The sequence below is a fragment of the Saccopteryx leptura genome, chromosome 1 (assembly GCF_036850995.1).
Source record: "Saccopteryx leptura isolate mSacLep1 chromosome 1, mSacLep1_pri_phased_curated, whole genome shotgun sequence".
Lineage (NCBI taxonomy): Eukaryota > Metazoa > Chordata > Mammalia > Chiroptera > Emballonuridae > Saccopteryx > Saccopteryx leptura.
In genome coordinates, this window is record NC_089503.1 from 49,210,738 (window position 1) to 49,231,676 (window position 20,939).

Below are 20,939 nucleotides of genomic sequence, written 5' to 3' on the forward strand. Positions count from 1 at the left end.
AATAAACAGTTTCTATAATCAAAGGCAGGGCTGAGATCACAAATCTTGTGATTTTAGAGTACATTGCTAATGCATAGCAACTAACTTGGTGAGATTTACTTTTTCATTGTCATACATGGTGACCTCTAAAAGGCTAACAACCCTCACGGCCAACACCACATAGCTATTGACCCTGCAGGCATTCCCAGTAGCTGCTGCTCAAGTCCTGGTGGTTCTCTTGGAGAGCCTAGACAGACGGTAATGAACTTTATTGCTGTTACAGATGACAACCTATATGTCTTCAGTGTTTTACTGGCTTATTCTCTCGGGGTAATGAGTAGAACCAATATTTGTGTCCTGTTTGAGTGAGAATAGAATCTAGCCCTTCCTGTGTTTTAGCAGTCCCCATCACAAATTCTAACAAGTAACAGATTCATAGCTTTTGGTGGCTATCCACTGAAATGAAGGCTAAACAGAGACAAACACTTAAGAGTGAAAGCTGAGTTGACTAGGCTGGTATGTGAGCTATAGGAGTTAAATTATTCCTTGGCCCTCTGCTTGCCTTCCCTACCAAGAGGGGGGAAAGTTTTAACCCAGCAAATGTATGGTTAGAGGAGTAGGTCTTTGCTTCAGTTTCCAGCCTGAATTCTCCCATCCAACTACTAACCAGGCCCAACCCTGCTTAGCTTCCAAGATCAGACATGATCAGGTGCATGTTCAGGGTGTTATGAACATGGACTCCAGCCAGAATTCTCAACTCTGAGGGAATTGGGCCAAAGGAAGTCTTAGACCTAATGTGCAGTTGTCATTGGTTGCAAAAGTCAGATTGTTCACACTCGCTCCCCTCCCATGCTTCAGGAACAACTCAAATACTGACGACCTCTTGAATAACACTCCTGTCATGCTGTTACTGAACACTATATAAACTACCATGCTACGGGAACGTTATTTGGATGTACCCAGCATTCGTCTTGTATGAAAAACGCCTTGAGTATCAGCATACAAATAAGCAGTGACTGAAGATTTCACTTCTTGACTGCCCCTTTGAGAGCTGTGTATTCATTTTGTCAGTTTTCCATTCTCAGACTGCACCCAAACACAGCAAAGCCTTCTCTAGATCGATAACCAGCGCTAAATTTAGTAGTTTCCCTCATTCCATAGGCAGCATTTGACAGTAAGTCATACTTGGAGACTTCTTTCCAGGACAACAAATGCTTAAGTTTTCTTTCTATTGGTTGTTCTTTCTCAGTCTCCATGATTCCAAAAAAATAAGACAAGTTGGTTAACGGTCAAATCCTATGTCGAATCATTAAATCTTGGCTCTCCCTCCAAAAACCATTGGAAATGGACTTCTACTGCCACTCATTTCTCCTAAATGCCACAATAGCCTTAACTGGATTCTGCTTAGCCCTTGCTCTCCTTTCAGTCTAACACAGCAGCCAGAGGAATTAGGGAGTGGGGGGAGAACCTTGGCCCCAAACCCACCAATTGGCTTTTCACCTAGATATTTTTTTGTTAATTTGAGAGAAACGTTTTTAAATCCAGTTGTGTACCCATTGGTTGCTTCCTGCATGTGCCCCAACCAGTGGTTGAACCTACAACCTTGGCACATCAGGATGATGCTCCAACCAACTGAGCTACTGGCCAGGGCCCACTTAGGTTTTTAAGAAAAGACTGAGTTTGGGCCCTGGTCTGTTGGTTCAGTGGTAGAGTGTCGGCCTGGCGTGCAGGAGTCCTGGGTTCGATTCCCAGCCAGGGCACACAGGAGAAGCGCCCATCTGCTTCTCCACCCCTCCCCCTCTCCTTCCTCTCTGTCTCTCTCTTCCCCTCCCTCAGCCAGGGCTCCATTGGAGCAAAGTTTGCCCGGACGCTGAGGATGGCTCTGTGGCCTCTGCCTCAGGTGCTAGAATGGCTCTGATTGCAGCAGAGCGACGCCCCAGATGGGCAGAGCATCGCCCCCTGGTGGGCATGCCGGGTGGATCCCGGTTGGGCGCATGCGGGAGTCTAACTGCCTCCCCGTTTCCAGCTTCAGAAAAGTACAAAAAAAAAAAAAAAAAAAAAGGAAGGAAAAGACTGAGTTTGGTCTACACAGCCCTAGATTTAACCTAGTCTCCCCTGCTCCCTGTCCTTACTCCACACCCTATTTCCCTGATCTAATTCCCTGTGCTGCTCACTCTGCTCCCACCACACTGGCCGGGCCTCCATTTGGTTCTTGGGCATGCCAAGCATTGGAGGTTTTCAGTTTCTACTTAAGCCCTGGATAACTAGATGACTGGCTACCTCAGCTTCGTCAGGTGTGGCTCAGATGTCACGTTTATTAGTAAGTTCCCCACTGTTGACCCTATTTAAAATGTAACCCTGAACACATATGTCCTCTTTCCTGGTTTAGGTATCTGATTATCTATTATTACATGACATACTGCATATTTACATCTGACTTCCTACAGAATGTGAAGAGGTTGAAAGTTTTGACTGTTTTATTCACTACTGTATCCCCAGCCCCTAGAACAGTGCTTAGTACACAGTAAACTCAAATATTTGTTGAACCAAAACACAAATTTAAAAAAATTATCTTACGTGGCAGGATGTGGACATAGAAAAAAGTTGTGGGAAGAACTCAGACTTGACTAGGTCAGTGGTCCCCAACCCTTTTTGGGCCATGGACTGGTTTAATGTCAGAAAATATTTTCACTGACTGGGCTTTACCGTGGGACGGATAAATGCACAAAATTTAAAAGAATGCGACCGGCGTAAAAACTGTGGTATTTTTAAATATAATTGTCGAACTTACGAGACAAGTGTCAAGAGTGAGTCTTAGACGGATGTAACAGAGGGAATCTGGTCATTTTTAAAAAATAAAACATTGTTCAGCTTAGAGGACCTAATTTCTTAAAAGATCTTCTAGATATTAAAATGTCTTTCTGGTACATAATATTTTAAATGTCATATACAGATGAGCACAGGCATACAGCTTCCAAAAGTTGGCCGGCCATTGAGGAGTTCAAACAACTTGAATCAAAATTTTGTGCAAACCAAGGAAAAATATAAATATATTAGTGGCCTGGGCTGGATCTAAATCTCACGATGAGTTTGTACATAGCAAATTCAATTAAAAAAATAATAAAATAAAATATTGTTCAGACTTAAATATAAATAAAATAGAAATAATGTAAATTATTTATTCTTTCTCTGCAGACTGGTACCAAATGGCCCAAGGACTGGTACCGGTCCGCGGCCTGGGGGTTGGGGACCACTGCTCTAGTTAGATCTAGGATTCAGCCCTACCACTTATCAGCAATGTGATGTTAGCCAAGATATTTCAATTCTGAGTCTTGATTTTTTTTTTTTTTTTGACAATGGGGGCAACCAGAATGTTTGCTCTATTAAAAAGCTTGGTCTTGTTCACTGTCACATCCCTAGACTTGCATCATCATCATAATCATCATCATCACGCCTGGCACGTAGTTGGTACTCAATAAATATTTATGAGGTGAATGGTTTGTATGTAGAACAATCCCACACCTGTCCAACTCTGTTTTTTGTTACCCATCTGGCTCCTTGAAATTACTCTAGGAGGCAGACAAACCAAAGATTATTTCACAGATAAGGCAAATGAAGGCCAAAGAGGTGAAGCAATTGGCCTAAACTCATGGAACTAAGTAATGGAGAAGCTGGGATTGAGGCTTTGGTCTGTGACTCTGCATGTCCCATGCAGACTTGAGCAAGGATTCACTGCTTATTAGTCATCTCTTTGCATTATCCACAGTTGACAGTGGGGACCAAGCTCAGGCCAAAACCCTTACTTTTCCCTCCTCCCACAGATGAGCATGTCCAATAGGTCTTGATCTTTTTTCCCCTTGGAATGTACTGGATAGATATCCTTGTCTCCTCCTGTCGCCCCTTGGGAGGCTGTTTCTAAACCTACTGAGCTAAATGGGAAAGAACTTTGTAAGTCCCTGTCCTCCAAGCCCCACTGCACAGCTGATGTATGAAGCTGCTCTACACAGCCACCTCCAACAGAAGAAGAAGGATGTCCCCTCACTCAGGCTGTCTTTCTGGTGTAGAGTAAGAGGGAGATGGGAGCTCTGTGAAGTCAGGACAAAGCAAAGTTGGATTCCCTGTCTGGAAAGCTCTTCCTGGAATGTCTGCTGAGAAAGTGACCCTTCCTTGAAGTCTCAGCTTCTCCAGGATGTTTCCTCCTCTCAGCTCAAGTGACATGACACCTTGTTCATGTCTCAGCATGGCCCATCACCTGCTCCAAGTTCTCATGATCTGCTCCTCTCTGTCTGCCCTGCTGAACAGAGAGAAAACTCCCGTGGCAGAGAGACACTGCCCTACCCGTGCTATGTCCCAGCCCCTGGCACAAGGCTGGCAGTGATGAGGCGCTTACCTATGAATGTACAAGTGAATAAATTAATAGAGAAAACTGGGTGCTTTGTAATTGAATTGGAAGCATTGGCAAATGGGAAGGCTGGGGCAGCCACAGATGAAAAAACTCTAATCACTTCAACAAACATCTGTTGGTAATTACCATTTTAAGTTTCCACTTAGTGCGGGTAGTGGACTATAGTCAGTTTTTTTAGAGTTACTATGAAGTCAATAGAGTTTCATGGCCAACCTCTTACACAGGACTCTTTCTGGACGTTGAACCTAATTTTGTATTCTTTAAGAGCACCCTACAGCTGCTTTATTACTATAGGAGATATTTTTTAAAAGACTTTATTTGTTTTACTGAGAGGAGAGACAGAGAGAGAGAAGGTGGGCAGAGCAGGAAGCATCAACTCATAGTTGCTTCCCCTATGTGCCTTGACCCGGCAAGCCCAGGGTTTCAAACTGGCGACCTCATTGCTCTAGGTTGACGCTTCATCCACTGCGCCACCACACGTCAGGCCACAGCGGCTTTATTACTTATTCAGTTGGGTGCAAAAGGTGAGGGAAGGGTTTGAAGGAATGAATAAATGAATGAATGAGTGATGGAGCTCCATTTAGTTCTAAGAAAAATAATCTCTGAAGAAAATTACTGCACTAGTAATCCAGATGAGCACTGAAAAATTAGAAAATAATAAGTTTAAAAAAGATATAAAGCTAATCATACTAAAATTTTTCATAATTTGAAAAGGAGTGACCTTTCTAATCATGATACAGAGCAGTTTTGGATTTTGTGGGGCCTGAGTTTATATAAGCTGAGGGACCCTTTTTTTTTAAGATTTTATTTATTGATTTTATAGAGGGGATAAATGAAAAGTATCAACTCATAGTTGCTTTATTTTATGTTCATTGCTTGCCTGTTTTATGTGCCTTGACCAGGTAAGCCCAGCATTTCGAACCTGGGACATCAGCATCACAGGTCGACACTCAATCTACTGTGCCACCACTGGTCAGGCAAGGGGCCGTTTTAATAAAAAGAATACAGGCCCTGGCTGGTTGGCTCAGTGGTAGAGCATCGGCCTAGCATGCAGGAGTCCCGGCCAGGGCACACAGGAGAAGCACTCATCTGCTTCTCCACCCCTCCCCCTCTCCTTCCTCTCTGTCTCTCTCTTCCCCTCCCGCAGCCGAGGCTCCATTGGAGCAAAGATGGCCCGGGCACTGGGGATGGCTCTGTGGCCTCTGCCTCAGGCGCTAGGATGGCTCTGGATGCAACAGAGCAACGCCCCAGAGGGGCAGAGCATCGCCCCCTGGTGGGCATGCCGGGTGGATCCTGGTTGGGCGCATGTGGGAGTCTGTCTGACTGCCTCCCCGTTTCCAGCTTCGGGAAAAATGCAAAAAAAAAAAAAAAAAAGAATACAAACTTACAAATACAAAATTAGATATAGGGCCTTGGAAGGGGCCTGAGCACATGGAGGTTCCTGAAGCATAAGCCTCTTTTACTTCATGAAAAAAATATCTTGAAACCATAAGGAAAAAATTGATGGATTTGTCTATTAATCTCTTTCACTCAAAATAAAAGACAAACTAAGAAAAATATTTGCCATACTCACAATAAAGGGTCAATCATAAAAAAAAGTTCTTAAAAATCAATGAGACTTGTGCAGCCACTGTGAAGAACAGCATGGCATTTTCTCAAAAAAATTAAAGGAACTGCCTTTTGACCCAGTGATCCCACTTCTAGGAATATATCCTAAGAATCTCAGAACACTAATTCAAAAAAAGATATGCACCCCCATGTTCACTGCAGCGTTATTTACAATAGACGAGATTTGGAAGCAGCCCAAGTGTCCATCAGTGGATGAATGGATAAGAAAGCTGTGGTACATTTACACAATGGAATACTACATGGCCATAAAAAAGGAAAATTTACTTTTTGTGATAGCATGGCTGGACCTGTAGAGTAGTAAGTTAAATGAAATAAGCCAGGCAGAGAAAGACAAATACCATATGATCTCACTTACATGTGGAATCTAATGAACACAATAAACTGATGAACAAAATAGAAACAGGAAAAAAGCGGCTGCATCGCGGAGCGGAGGAGGCAGGAAACCAAACGCGACCAAGCGCTGGGTGGGGACCATGGCCGGGATCACCACCATCGAGGCGGTGAAACGCAAGATTCAAGTTCTGCAGCAGCAGGCCGATGATGCAGAGGAGGGGGCTGAGCGCCTCCAGCGGGAGGTGGAGGGAGAAAGGCGAGCCCGGGAGCAGGCTGAAGCTGAGGTGGCCTCCTTGAACTGTAGAATCCAGCTGGTTGAAGAGGAACTGGACCGTGCTCAGGAGCGCCTGGCCACTGCCCTGCAAAAGCTGGAAGAAGCTGAGAAAGCTGCCGATGAGAGTGAGAGAGGTATGAAGGTTATTGAAAACCGAGCTTTAAAAGATGAAGAAAAGATGGAACTCCAGGAAATCCAACTCAAAGAAGCTAAGCACATTGCTGAAGAGGTAGACAGGAAGTATGAAGAGGTGGCTCGTAAGTTGGTGATTATTGAGGGAGACTTGGAACGCACAGAGGAACGAGCTGAGCTTGCAGCGTCCCGTTGCCGAGAGATGGATGAGCAGATCAGACTGATGGACCAGAACCTGAAGTGTCTGAGTGCTGCCGAAGAAAGTACTCTCAAAAAGAAGACAAATATGAGGAAGAGATAAAGATTCTCACTGATAAACTCAAGGAGGCAGAGACCCGAGCTGAGTTTGCTGAGAGATCAGTAGCCAAGTTGGAAAAGACAATTGATGATTTGGAAGATGAGCTCTATGCCCAGAAACTGAAGTACAAGGCCATTAGCGAGGAGTGGACCACGCCCTCAATGACATGACCTCTATATAACTTACCAACGGTTCTGCTCTGTTCTGGATCTGCCCCCTTTCCTCGGGAAACCCAACGCCCCACTCTCACTCTGGATTCCATTTGGGTCAGCCTGGCTGGTCCCCAAGGAATTAGGATGGGTGGGGGGGGGGCACAAAGCAAATTATGTATTCTTTTCCACCCCCACCCCAAATTAAAATGTTAAGCTGCTGGAAAAAAAAAAATAGAAACAAAGGTATGGAGACATGGAACAGACTGACAGCTACCAGAGGGGTGAGACTGAGGGGACTGGATTAGCAAAACACTATATATAGAGATACAGACAACAGGATGAGGAAAGGGGGTGGGGGTTAGGGAGAAGGGCAAAGTTGGGGAAAACGAGGACAGAAAGAGACTGAGAGACTGCTAGGGGCAGGGGATATACAATGTGATGTGTGGATGGTATTATATTGAGTTGTACACTTGAAACCTGTATGGTTTGGTGAACCGTGTCATCTCAATAAATAAAAAATAAGTTAAAAAAATAGTTAATGGGAGCCCAGGTGCCACAATGGATGGAGTATCATCCCAGTGCACCAAGGACTCAGGTTAGGTCCCTGGTCAGTTCACATATGAATAGCAACCAATGAGTACACAACTAAATGGAACAAGGAGTTGATGCTTCTCTCTCTTTTTCCTTTCCCACCTCTCTCCTACCTCTCTCTCAAGTCAATGTTAATTTTTTTTTTTTTAATCTGCCTAACCAGGGCCCTGGCCGGTTGGCTCAGCGGTAGAGCGTTGGCCTGGCGTGCGGGGGACCCGGGTTCGATTCCCGGCCAGGGCACATAGGAGAAACGCCCATTTGCTTCTCCACCCCCCCCCCTTCCTTTCTCTCTGTCTCTCTCTTCCCCTCCCGCAGCCAAGGCTCCATTGGAGCAAAGATGGCCCGGGCGCTGGGGATGGCTCCTTGGCCTCTGCCCCAGGCGCTGGAGTGGCTCTGGTCACGGCAGAGCGACACCCTGAGGGGCAGAGCATTGCCCCCTGGTGGGCAGAGCCTCGCCCCTGGTGGGCATGCCGGGTGGATCCCGGTCGGGCGCATGCGGGAGTCTGTCTGACTGTCTCTCCCCGTTTCCAGCTTCAGAAAAATACAAAAAAAAAAAAAAATTAATCTGCCTAACCAGGCGGTGGCACAGTGGATAGAGCACCAAACTAGAACATGGAGGACCCAGGTTCAAAACCCCGAGGTCACCAGCTTGAGCGCAGGCTCATCTGGCTTGATTCCGGGCTCACCAGCTTAAGCGTGGGTTTGCTGGCTTGAGCATGAAATCATAGACATGACCCCATGGTCACTGACTTGAGCCCAAGGTCGCTGACTTGAGCAAGGGGTCACTTGCTCTGCTGTAGCCCCCCCGGTCAAAGCACACATAAGAAAGCAGTCAATGAATGACTAAGGAGCTGCAACGAAGAATTGGTGCTTCTCACCTCTCTCCTTTCCCGTCTGTCTGTCCCTGTCTCTCTCTCTGTCTCCCCCCCTAAAATTAAAAAAATAAAAAGAAAAGGAAAAATACCCTAACTTTTTTGAATCCAAATATGTGCCTGTCCCCTGGTATACATTATTACATTTGATTCTCAAACAGCTCTGGGATGCAGACACTGTTATCCCAATTTGAACAGCAGGAAATTGGAGCTAAAGGAGATAAAGCCAACATTCAAATAAAGCCACATCCCAGCATCATATAGTTTATCACTGAAAGAGTAAGATTTAGAACCTGAATATCTCTAAAGCTTATATATATAATCAGACATGGTCAAATTGGAGCTGATTTTCAAAGGTAGGGAAAATATAAGAAAACATGGCAATCCATACCATAGGTACTCCAAAATTTTATACCACAAATTACCCCCCAAATAAGGAGTGGCCTGACATTTTAGCTCTAACAATTTGTTTCCAATTACACAAAGCCCTCTCAATTACTTTTTTTACACAAAGATGCAAAAAATGGAATGATACATGTGAACCCTGAAAAAGAATGATATCTGTTAAGAAGGTTACCTAGTGGCTAACTGGGCTCAAATTTTAAAAAACAGAGCCTAGCATCTGTTTCTGCAGTGGCCTCTCATGCAAACTGCACTTCACTGAAAGCCAAAATTGGACTGCCTGCCTCTGCCTGCACTGAGTCTTTGCCAACTGAGCCAGCCCTTTAAAAAAGTTCCTGTAATCCTATTTCAAACAATAGGACTGAAGTTTTCCCCATCCAATCAGAACTGTGTGGCTCCAGCCAATCAGAGCAGCTCTATTCTGACCAGTCAAGACAGTGCCAATTAAACTGTGAGAATTTGGAGTTCTCATTTGCATGAGGGCAGACCAATCAGGGGCCAGGGCCAGGGACTTCTGGCTGGGAGAATGCACTTTCCCTTTCCACCAAAGACTGTGTTTCCTTGGCTGAGCTGAAACACAGACAGTGTCTAGCAAGAGTGGAGCAGACCAGTACAGCACAAAGCAGACTGGTATGGAGCAGAGCAGAGCAAACCATCAAGGAGCAGAGCTGTCTAACCCAAGAGGGGGCCTGGATCTGGGGCTGCCTCACAGCTTTGTTGTTTTCACAGCCATGCTATAACATGGCTGAGCTATTTTGCACTGAATAGTTTCCTTCTACATCACACCCAAAATTGGGGATGCCTATTGGTATTGAATTGGCACCAACAACCATTGGTTGACACACATTAACCTGACATGGCCCAACCAATGCTAGTTTCTGATGTTTATGGAAGCCCCCTGATGGGCTTGGTGCAAAACAAAACAAAAAAAAAGCACAAAGAAATTTAACACAGATTTAACCATTATTCCTGGAGACATGATCACACAATCTAAAGAGTATTGACTTGGTTGGTTAGAGCATCATCTTGATATGTCAAGGTTGCAGGTTTAATACTCAGTCAGGGCATATATAAGGAATGCACAAATAAGTGTGTTGGGTAAACAAGTGAGTTAGGTTTGCTCACTTGTATTTTGCATTGGTGTGGGGCAGCGCCATGTGTATATAGTCTACAGAAGGCTGTGGGTGCTTGCCCTCAGGGCGGCAGATTGCAAATTGCGGATTGGGACAGGCATTGTTTGCCTGAGAAGAGGTATTTCCTCCAGCCCTTTTTGCTGGGGAGTGCTGAGGCTGGTGGAGGCTGTGAGTCCGGTGAGACCAAAGAGGTGAGTCGGGGTTTAGGAGTCCTGAGTGAGAGGGAAGCGGTCTTCCCTGCCTGTTTGCTCATCCACCATTACAAAACTAATAAACAGAATAACCTACCATTTTCCAGCTCCACAGTTCCTTTACCGTCTGCCCAAATCCATTGTAAACCTGCATGGCCATGGTGGCAGCCACTGGCCTTACAGAAGCCCTGGGTTCTTCTTTAGCTCATTAAAGTTTGGCAGCCCTGATACACAACCTGATACAGGCCCCCTTGCTGTCCACAAAGGATTGTACTGTGCCCCCAGCCACAGTGACCTGGGACTCAGCTTCTACTTCACTGAGATTCAACTCTATTCCCTTCACTTCTTCCTACCAACTTGCCAACAATTGCCCCGATGTGTGACTTTCCTCTCTTTTCTGTAGATAAAATGTCCTAGGTCTTTCCAAAGGCCAAACCTTCTTCTCATTCTCAGACCCTATTCCCTGGAGTTAAAAGACTGTAAGATACTTGACATCCCCATTGCAGGGTGTGAGGTCGGTTGGCAATGGGGGAAGGTCACGTGAGGAACTAGACCCAGGAACTTTGGCTGGAACCGCCCACACCCATGCCCGCCAAAAGAAACTTCCCAGGAGTCCTTTGGAAAAGAGCAACCGTCTGTCAGCCAATGAAATTTCGCCACATCATATCAACTTGCCTTCACCCTCCCAACTCGTTTATTAGTCTCTGGTCTCATGGACCAGAAAATATCGTCTGGGAAGCACTCTACTAAATAAAGCTTTTGCTAGTCCATACTTTGTGGCTATGCCTTTCCTTCTTCCTGGGTGGGGAAAAATACCTTACATTTGGTGCTGAAACCCGGGAGGAGTTTGAAGCCTGCTGGGTCCACTCCTCTCCTCTTCCCTTCTGAGAAAGAACCAGGATCTCTGACTTTCCACCCACTTCAGCTCCAGCCTCCCCTCAGTTCTTTCTGCTGAGACTCCTTGTTCGTAATCGCAGCTGCGTCAGGGAGTTCTTATCCGTTCCAAGTGCGAGTGCACGTGTGCCTGCAGAGATATCCCAGCCACTCCCACTCTACCTAACCACCCGGTGACCAGAGCTTGAGTTGAGGGATGCCAATTCTCATCTCTGATCATTCCGAGGGCTGAGGGTGGCCATAGAGGCACAGGAATCCAAACCTGACTCAAAAACACTCCTGGAGTGCCTTAACCGAAATCTCTCCTTCCCTAAAGAAGAAGAAACTGATCTTCTTCTCCGATGTGGCTGGGTCACAGAACCCACTGGATAATCAAACCCGGTAGCCTCCTGAAGGGACTTTCAATTTTAACACCTTCACCAATTTAACTATTGCCACAGAACTGGGAGATCCCTTACATTCAGGGCTTCCATTATTTGTGCTCCCATCCTAATCTCCGTGCCGCCTGCTCCACAGTGCAGGCCTTGTTTGGCCAGAGAAACCTCACCTAAACCCTCCACTCCTAATCTTTTCTTCTCAGCCGACCCCCAACTCTCTTTCCCTCTTGCACAGCTCTCTCTGTCCTATCAGGCTCCTCCCCTCCCTTCGAGGGATCCTGTTTCTCATTCACCTGCAAATACCAGTCCCTCTTTCTCCTTCCCTTCCTGCCAGGGGCCCCTCCCTTCTCTGCTGTGTTCTTAAGCCCCTCCCCCATCAGGCCACCCTCCGCCGGGCATTGGCGCTCACCCCAGTTTACAGAGCTCCTGACACCACCCTGGTCTTCTTGCAGGAAGGCCTGGCCTTGTCCTGTCTCTGGCTCTGGTATTTCTGGCTGGATCTGAGTTCCAGGTTCCCCAGGAGCCCCCCTCCTCTTATTCCCAACCCCCAAACCCCTATCCAAGACCTGTGAACATGGCATTTAAATTTTTTAATGGTTGCGGCTAGTAGAAACAGGCCAAGGCTGTTCGCCAGGCCTGCATGCAGCAGAAGGTAACTCTCCAAACCCAGGCTCTTGTGGCAGCCCTGAGGCTGGTAGAGCAACAGGGGCAAGGCACAGGCAGTGCCTGACCCAAATCCAGACCGCAAAGAGAAATCCCACCAGGAGCTTGCTTTAAATGTGGCAAAGAGGGTCACTGGGCCCGGCAGTGCCCCTGCCTGCGGCTGCCCACTAAGCCCTGCCCTGACTGCAAGCAGCCTGGTCACTGGTGGAGCGATTGCCCCATTTGGGTAACAGGCTCTTCTTCCTCGCGCCTCTACGTGGAAGACAAGCCACCCAAATGGGAGGCCAAGCTAGCCAGGCAGGCCCGCTGCTCAAACTCCTAGGCCTCATGGACGACTGACACGGCCCAGACTTGAAGACCCCCATCACCCTCACGAAGCCCAGGGTAATGCTGCAGGAGCAGGTAAGTCCATCTCATTTCTTGTGGACACGGGGGCTATCGTCTCTGTTTTGCCATCAAACTCTGGACCTCTAGTTCCCTCACAGGTCTCGGTTATGGGGATGGACGGGACCCCTTCTTTTCCCCTTCACACGCCATTCCTGACATGCAGTTTTGCCTCAAGCTTGCCTGCATGCAGGACTGCTGGCACTCAGAATCATTGGGCCCTACCTGTCTCCGGTTCACCAAAAGGTTGGACCCTGCAGATCCCCCTGTTGCTCCTGTCCCTCCCACCAGGAAGGGAGTGAGCTAAAGCAGGGAGCAATGCTGTTCAATGAGAATGGCCCAATGGAAGAAAGCATCAGGGTCCTCCACCATCTGCAAGAGAAACTGCACAAGGACCTCTCCTTCTACAACCTGCTTAACTCCTGGTGCCAGCCACCCATTCTCACCTGGACTGCCTCTATCCTAGGTCCTTGTTGGTCAAATAAGTTTGTAAATATGATATATATGTTTGCTCACTTATAGTTTGTATTGGGTGTGGGGGACAGGCTGTAAGCAGGCTGGGTCGTTATAGCCTAAGGCTTAGTTTTAAGACTAAGCTTTTCCTCAGACCCTTGACTGATTGCATGATGTAGGATGGTGCACTCTCATGAGGAATCCCATTATGCCTCAGATAAGTGACTTTGTATCAGAGACTTCCTTGTTCGTATATTAGATTAAAGGTTTGGATTTCTATACTATAAAGTGGGGCAGACTGGGAGCTTGCTAGGATTAAAGTTAATGGCCCACCAGTTCTTGGCTCCATTGTTTCATTACCGACTGTCGGAATCAAATGTGAACCTGCATGTGAATGGCCACGATGGCAGCTCCTGGCTTTACAGTCCTCTTCTAATTATCAGCATATTTATTACTCATATTTACTCCTCTCTTTTTTTTTAAATTCTTACAGGACTGCATCTGCGAAGTTTCTCGAGTCATGATCAACCAGATGTTCCTACACCCATATACGTGACTCTCCTCAGAGCCACCACCTTCCAACCTCCCTTCCCCATGATGCCCCTAACCAGCAGGAATTAGCCTGACGAACAGTGGCGACCCTATCTAACATAAAAGGTCAGAATGTGAGGTTGGTTGGCAATAGAGGAAGGTCATGTGAGGAACCAGACCCAGGAACTTTGGCTGGAACCACCCATACCCATACATGCCAAAAGAAACTTCCCAGGAGTCCTTTGGAAAAGAGCAACCGTCTGTCAGTCAATGAAATTTCACCACATCATATCAACTCGCCTTCACCCTCCCAACCCTATAAATCACCCCCACGCAGATCCCCCTGTGCGACTTCTCTGGCCCCTGTCTCATGGACCAGAGAACATCGTCTGGGAAGCACTCTACTAAATAAAGCTTTTGCTATTCCACACTTTGTGGCTATGCCCTTTCTTCTTCCTTGGTGGGGAAAAATACCTTACACCGGGAATAAAGCACCAGCAGCCAGAGCATGGCAGTCATTGGGAGCACACTGCCAGTGTGGTAAGGTACCAAAAAGTTCCAAAATTAATATTTGATATTCTAGGAGGAAAGGTCAGGCTTTCTGTCCCATCCTTCCTTTGGGGAGGGGAGAGAGAAGAATGTAGAAGTTTCTGGCTTGCAAGGACAATGGGGCATTTAGTTTTAACTATAGAATAAAGGTTGTCTGAGGAACTTCTTTTCTCTTTCAATAAGAGACAGAATTTACATACCACCCTACACTGATTTAGGCCCTCCCTTCCTTCCTGGAATCCTGAGAGTAACATACCTCTAGGCAAAGGAGGGGAGATAGATACTAAAAATTTGTAAATATCTTTGATTGTATTACTTTGAAAGTTTTAATGTTTTTGTGAATCCTCTAAACAAAAGTTGTAAGCTTGCTAATAATTGTGTCATGATGTAATGCTCCCTCCAACCTGTGTGTGATCAATGGTATATAACCAGCCTCTGAAATGTATTTGGTACACACAATTTGGGTCTGCAAATGCCCCTGTATCAGCCATATGTGGCCGGTATATTTAAAAAATCTCTCCTTTAATAAAACCCTTCGAAATTCATCTGGACTTGGTGTCTCTATATAAACCCGTGGAAGTGAGGTACAGGGTACTTTACAACATATGGTGCCCAACGTGGGGCTGCAATGTTTTGCATCACTGGGTAGAGACACCCCGAATCGGCTGGTCTCTCTGGGGGACTGCCTAACCCCGCTGGAATCTTGAGGAGAGGTGCCACTTAGATGTTTTCAGGGCTCCCCGTTTTCCTGTAGGGTTTGGACAGTTCTTCAGCAGATACCTCCAGTTCCCAAATTCAATGATTTGGATAATTCAGCAGAGAAATCAAGGAGATAGGTAAAGCAAATCTTTTGCTTTGTTGAAATCTGTTTGGGACTAGGATGTAGGTAAGGCAGATCTGTGGCTTTGCTGTTTGTGACTACAAAGATATGTAGGTAAAGCAGACTTTCTGCTTTACTGATTTGGGACTCCAGATGTGTGTAGGTAGGGCCATCTTCTGTTTTGCTGTTTGGAACTAGTCTGTTTGTCTGGATCTGCTGTATGAGGATTGGACACAATCTTACTCATGTGGTGGACTCTCCAAGACCGAGACGTCTGTGGAGAGTTTTGGGTCTTGCCTTAGGCTTATCTGGGACACATCTGGTTGTACTCTGGAAGAGATGTCCATTTGTGTTTGCACATTTATTCATGCTTTAGGAAGACAATTAGTGGGAACTGAGTCAACCAGGTTGATTAGTTCTGCCTCAGGCTTCCAGAGGTGTCTGTTTGTGTCTGCACATTTGCTTGTGCTCTAGGAAGACCATTAGTGGGGACCAAGTTAATCCTGAACTTCCAGAGACATCTAGTTGTACTCTCAGAGAAAGACCTGAGTGGGGACATTTGGTAGTGCCACATTTGGTGGTGCTCTTGGGAAGAGACCTGCGTGGGAACTGAGTTAATACTGAGCTGATCAGTCTTGTCTCAGGACTTCCAGGGACACCTTTGTGTTTGTCGAGATCTCAGTCCTTGTTTTTAATGTTTCTGTCTAGAAACCCCTGAGTAATTGGTGTGTTAGTGAGAATTTCTGGTGCTTGAGCCTAAGCAGATATTTAGCCTATGAGCACCTGAGAGGCCACTAGGGGAACCCTTCCCTTGTCTATTGAACTGTGTAAAGTGATCTGTTTTGTCTTTTTGTTTTGTCAGAAAAAGCTCTGATATAATTTTAATTAAAATAAATAAAGCACACTCATTTAAATTTCTTAATTTATAATTCGTGTATGTGAAGTCTTTGCTTAATGTTTAAACGTGTTTGTTTTTAAGGCCTAAATTAAGTTTTTACATGTACCTCTGGCTTCAGGGCACTCTGTCTGATTTCTCCCCTGAAGAAATCATTCTCTTCTGATGGCTCCTTCCTCTTGTCTTGTGTAATAATTAATACCTCCATAGTCAAACATCCTTTATTCTAGGTGCTAGTTATTACCTGTCTTATCATTTTGCTTTTATTAGTGTGCTAATTCCTGGATTTTCCCAGATAGTTTCAATTTTGTAAATCGGTGGTCGTAGCTATTAAATATGGGAGGAGGGCCCAGTACACAAAAGACCCCTTTAGGCTGTCTCCTAAAGCACTTTCAAGAAGCTTATGAAGACAACCGTGGATACAAAAGTAAATGGTCTAAGAGAAGGCTTCGCACGCTCTATGAATCAGAATGGCCCACCTTTAGGGTTTGATGGCCATCAGCCAGAACTTTTAACCCCTGGCTAGTAAGGGCAGTTTGAAATATCATAACTGAGGATCTGGGCCACCCTGATCAGTTTCCATACATTAATTAATGGTTGAATTTAACAATGAATCTGTCATAATGGCTAAAAGCTTGCTCAATACAGAATGGGTGCTATGTCTTCCTAGTCTGGCCAGATTTACATCTAGGACAGAAAAAAAATCCAAGAAAAAGAATTAAGACTTCACTAGAAAAAATCAACACACATATTGTAATAGGAAATACACCTGGGAAAGTGTTTCACCAGCCTCTAGGAGAAAGGGGCAGCAAGTGAGAAATTTAAATAAGGAAAAAATAAAAAGCCAAGCCAGGACGTGTGAGGTGCGAAACGAGGGAGTATGGGTGCAACCACAGAGAAGCGAGCGCAGGCCTGCTCCTTTCCCATCCTGCCATGCTCCTGCCTCAGCCACTGCAGCGCACCTGAGCAGGAGGGGGACAAAGGGCAGCAGGCCGAGCACCAAGAGAGGAGCCCCACCACTGCTTCCCGGCGCTCGGCTAGGCTAGGGTTCAGCCTGCCTCAGGATGTATAAGAAAAGAAATCAAGGCCAGGTAAAAGAGTTTAAAAATTAACAAAACACAGGTGTGGACCTTGCTGGTTATCAGTTTCTTGAAATAAATTGCAACTCTAAAATAAGTGATGGAATCATGAATAACAGGATTATAGGGGATGGAATCATGAATAACAGGATTATAGGGGATGGGATTATCAGAGACAGGCCCTCCAGCTGCCTCTCCCCTACCCCTCCCTAGGACCTGGGGGTGGCGTGGGCTGTCTATGAGTTGGAGTGATGACTTGTTGCCCTCCACTGGTGTGTAAAAAATTATAGAAGGGAAAATAAAATATAAAATATAAAAAACTAGCACTGGGAGAAGAGTTCTGACTCTCTCCCACAAGGCCAAGGCGGGTGTTGGGTCCCCTCCAAGTTTCCCCTCCCCTTCCCCAATTCCTTCGTATGGCATGGTTGTTGTCTGATGTGGGAGGCATGGGATTCACAGGGGAGACCCACTGCTTTGGCCATAATAGAAAATTGTAAAAAAGAATTTTCAGGGAATTGCAGGGAAATTGGAAACTTCATGTGGGCTAAAGCAGCCCACTGTTAGGAAGGTAAGTTTGTAAAAATTGTATTTTTTAATTTGTTGCTTTTTTGGTAAGAAATAAAGCTAGACAGATGTTGGGGGGGAGTGAAAGTTAGCTTAGTTCTTGGAAATGCTAGGTTGTGCAAGAAGGGACAGGCCTGCCAGATGCCTCTGACTCTTTCCCCTTCCCTAAGAACCCTGGTTGGAAAACTGCTGCTCGCAAACAAGCTCATGGACCACATAACGCCTTTTGCCCTCTTGGGTATAGCTCTCCAATGGAGTGCCATGTGTGGGCACTGCTTCAATAAGGAATGTGCCTACCTATATAGTTTAAATTTAAAATTTGACTCTCAAAAGAAATTTTAATTGTTGTACTGTTAATAATTGGCTCTATTGACTAATAAGTTTTCCAACCACTGGGTTAAGAGTGGTGACTTATTGTCTCCCACTGCTGTGTGAAAAAATTTAAAAAATTATTTTCTATGTTAAAAATATATATTATTTCAAAGGTCTTTTGTTAATGCTCTTTATTTGCTGTTTCATAGCCCTGTGATATTGAAACCTTAGCTTAAATATTAGGGAATATATAATAATTGTTAATAATGTCTTTTTATGTAATGTTTAGTTTATTATCATTTTGAAACAGTATTGTTCAATGTTAGGTCACCAAAACCCAGAGGGACAAATATGACTATTGATTAGCCTAATAGTAAAATTACAGCATAAATAAGGTGTGCTCAACAAATGCTTAAAGGTCAATTATAAATAATATAAAGAAAGGGAGTCATATCCTGAAACTCCTGCAAATCTATTTTTATCATACTTTTTACTTAAAAATTTCTTTTAAATGCTAATGTACAGAGTTATTCAGCAGCAGAGAGACTCTGGAATCCTACAGAAGACACCAAACCTGTTTCTCTTGCAAACTTGTACCCTCTTTTATTTGATCCAGCTGTTTTTTGTCTTTTTCCAATCAGCTCCAGATATACAAAAAATTTATATAGACATATAAGGACCCTCAAGCCCCTCAGCAAGATCTTCTGAGCATGGCTTTTAAGGTCCATAATGACCAAGAGAGAAACAGAAAAGGCAGATAGAGTCCAGAAAGAGATCAGGGAAGATACCAGCTCTTAACATATGCCCTTAAAGGCTCCAACGCCCTGAAGGGGGGTTCATAGGACTCCATCAAGGCCCTGCTTCAAGAGTGGAAAAAAAGATCATTGAACTAAAGCCTGCCAAGCTTCTCGGCCCCCCACCAGAGACATACCTTTGCTGTGGGAGAAAGGGACACAGGAAGGTAAGCTGCCCCCTCCCTCTCTAAGGGAAGGTTCAGTCTCTTCCAGTCCTGCTCCAGCCACCTGTGACCTGACCTTGCCCAGCCTGCTGGGACTTGCCACTGAAAGCTAAAGGTGCCCAGGGCCATTGGCCCCCATCTCAAGTCACCTAGGGTATTTCTTCCAAATAGCAGGTAAATGGATCTCATTTCTTGTAAACATGAGGGCCACTTACTATGCCTTACCTGAGTATTCGAGTTTTATTTATCCCTCGAAAATCTCTGTTGTGGGTATTAATAGTCTCATTTTCTGTTGCTTTGTTTAATGTATAGTGTCTCCTCTTATCTCAATGCCCCATGTCTATTTTAGGCTGGGACCCACTCTTAATTTAGACAAATTTACCTCTGCCACTCAGCATAGTGTATCCCAAGGTTCTCTTCACCATGCCATGGTTGCAGAGCCTCAGGGGAAGGCACCCTGGGTTCATCTCTCCAGTTTAAAGAAAACGAAAGCTCTGTCACTGTATGTGCTGCAGAGGGCTTTTCTAGTCTACCTGAATCATTGCCAGTGAGAAGCAATGGTTATTGGGACTTAGACTCTAGTTGCAAAGTGTGAAAATGAGAACAAAACTCCAGTGCTTTGTGGGACTTTTCCTGAATATGTGTGACTCCTGCTCCTTGGGACAATTCTCAGACTGAAGTGGGGATTCGGTTACATTTGCAAATAATATGAAGTGGTGATGGTGTCAACATAGACTTAGGGAAATTACATTATCATGTTAAGGACATTTAAGACTGTAAGAATTTTACTTTAAATTCTGTTGTATTAGTTAGGACTTTGCTTAATAATCTAATTGGCCTTAATTACTTCATTGTATTAGGACACTTGTTATAGTATTTGTTAACATTAGCTGTTTTAATTTTGTTATTTATTTTATATTTTTCCAGTCTGCCTCAAAATCGGAACATGGGAATTCAAATGAGTAGGAAAATGCTACCTAAAACCAGTGGGGTTTTTAAGAACTTCACTAAAACCCTTGTTACTAAAGTTTTATTCAAAACCAATTAGAAAAAGATTTTCTCAACAGGAAAGGAATAATTTAAAAAGCCAGACTTAGAATCTATTACAGAAGGCATAATATCTGAGTGTTTAGTTTATGCCCAAGTGAATACTAAGCAAAGTAAAAAAATTGTGAAAAGAAACAGGGAGAGAGAAACCTTTCCCAAGTAAACATTTAGAAATATATACATTTTACTAAAGTAATTGACAAGTAAATAGAAACTTTTCCTACTAGAAGTGGGGCCACAATGACAGTTATTAGAAAGTTGCTATATAGAATTCCTTCCAGATTTAGCTTACCTACATTCTAATGTTAGGACTACATTTGTGTTCAAAATCTCACAGCTAGTAAGAAAGGAACCCAATATTAATTAGAAACTAATTTGAAGTTACATTGTGCCCACAGGCCCCAAAAGTTCAGGGCAGGTAGACGCATGAATCAAATAGTATAGAAAACTTTAACCAAATTTGTTTTTAAAACCAGTGACAAGTGGCTCTTCTTAGGGCAAGCTACACCCCCTCTCTCCCCTCCAGCAGCCAGCTTGGCTGTCGCTAAGTGTTAAAGGTTTTAAAATTAAAAGTTCTGACTAAAATTAAATTGTTACAAAAGCCAGTTAATTTTATATAAGTTGCAGAAGGTTTGGACACGTTTGTAAGAAATTAATCAGTAACATTTGTTTCTTTAATGAACTGTATTGCTATTAATGCTGTCTGTTTAATATCTATTACAGCCTCATGCTCTTCAGTAAATTAAGTCAAGGATTTGACTTAGGAGATAAAACCAGTGGGGAATGTGGTAAGGTACCAAAAAGTTGCAAAATTAATATTTGATATTCTAGGAGGAAAGGTCAGCTTTATGTCTCGTCCTTCCTTTGGGGAGGGGAGGAAGAAGAATGTAGAAGTTTCTGGCTTGCAAGGACAATGAAGCATTTAGTTTTAACTATCGAATAAAGATTGTCTGAGGAACTTCTTTTCTCTTTCAATAAGAGACAGAATTTACATACCACTCTACACTGATTTAGGCCCTCCT

General features: G+C 44.5%; 1 pseudogene; it reads left to right on the top strand.

Annotated features, from left to right (window-relative positions):
- Positions 1-6,425: 6,425 nt before the first annotated feature.
- LOC136388766 (tropomyosin alpha-3 chain pseudogene) lies at positions 6,426-7,407 on the top strand (annotated as a pseudogene).
- The last annotated feature ends 13,532 nt before the right edge of the window (positions 7,408-20,939 follow it).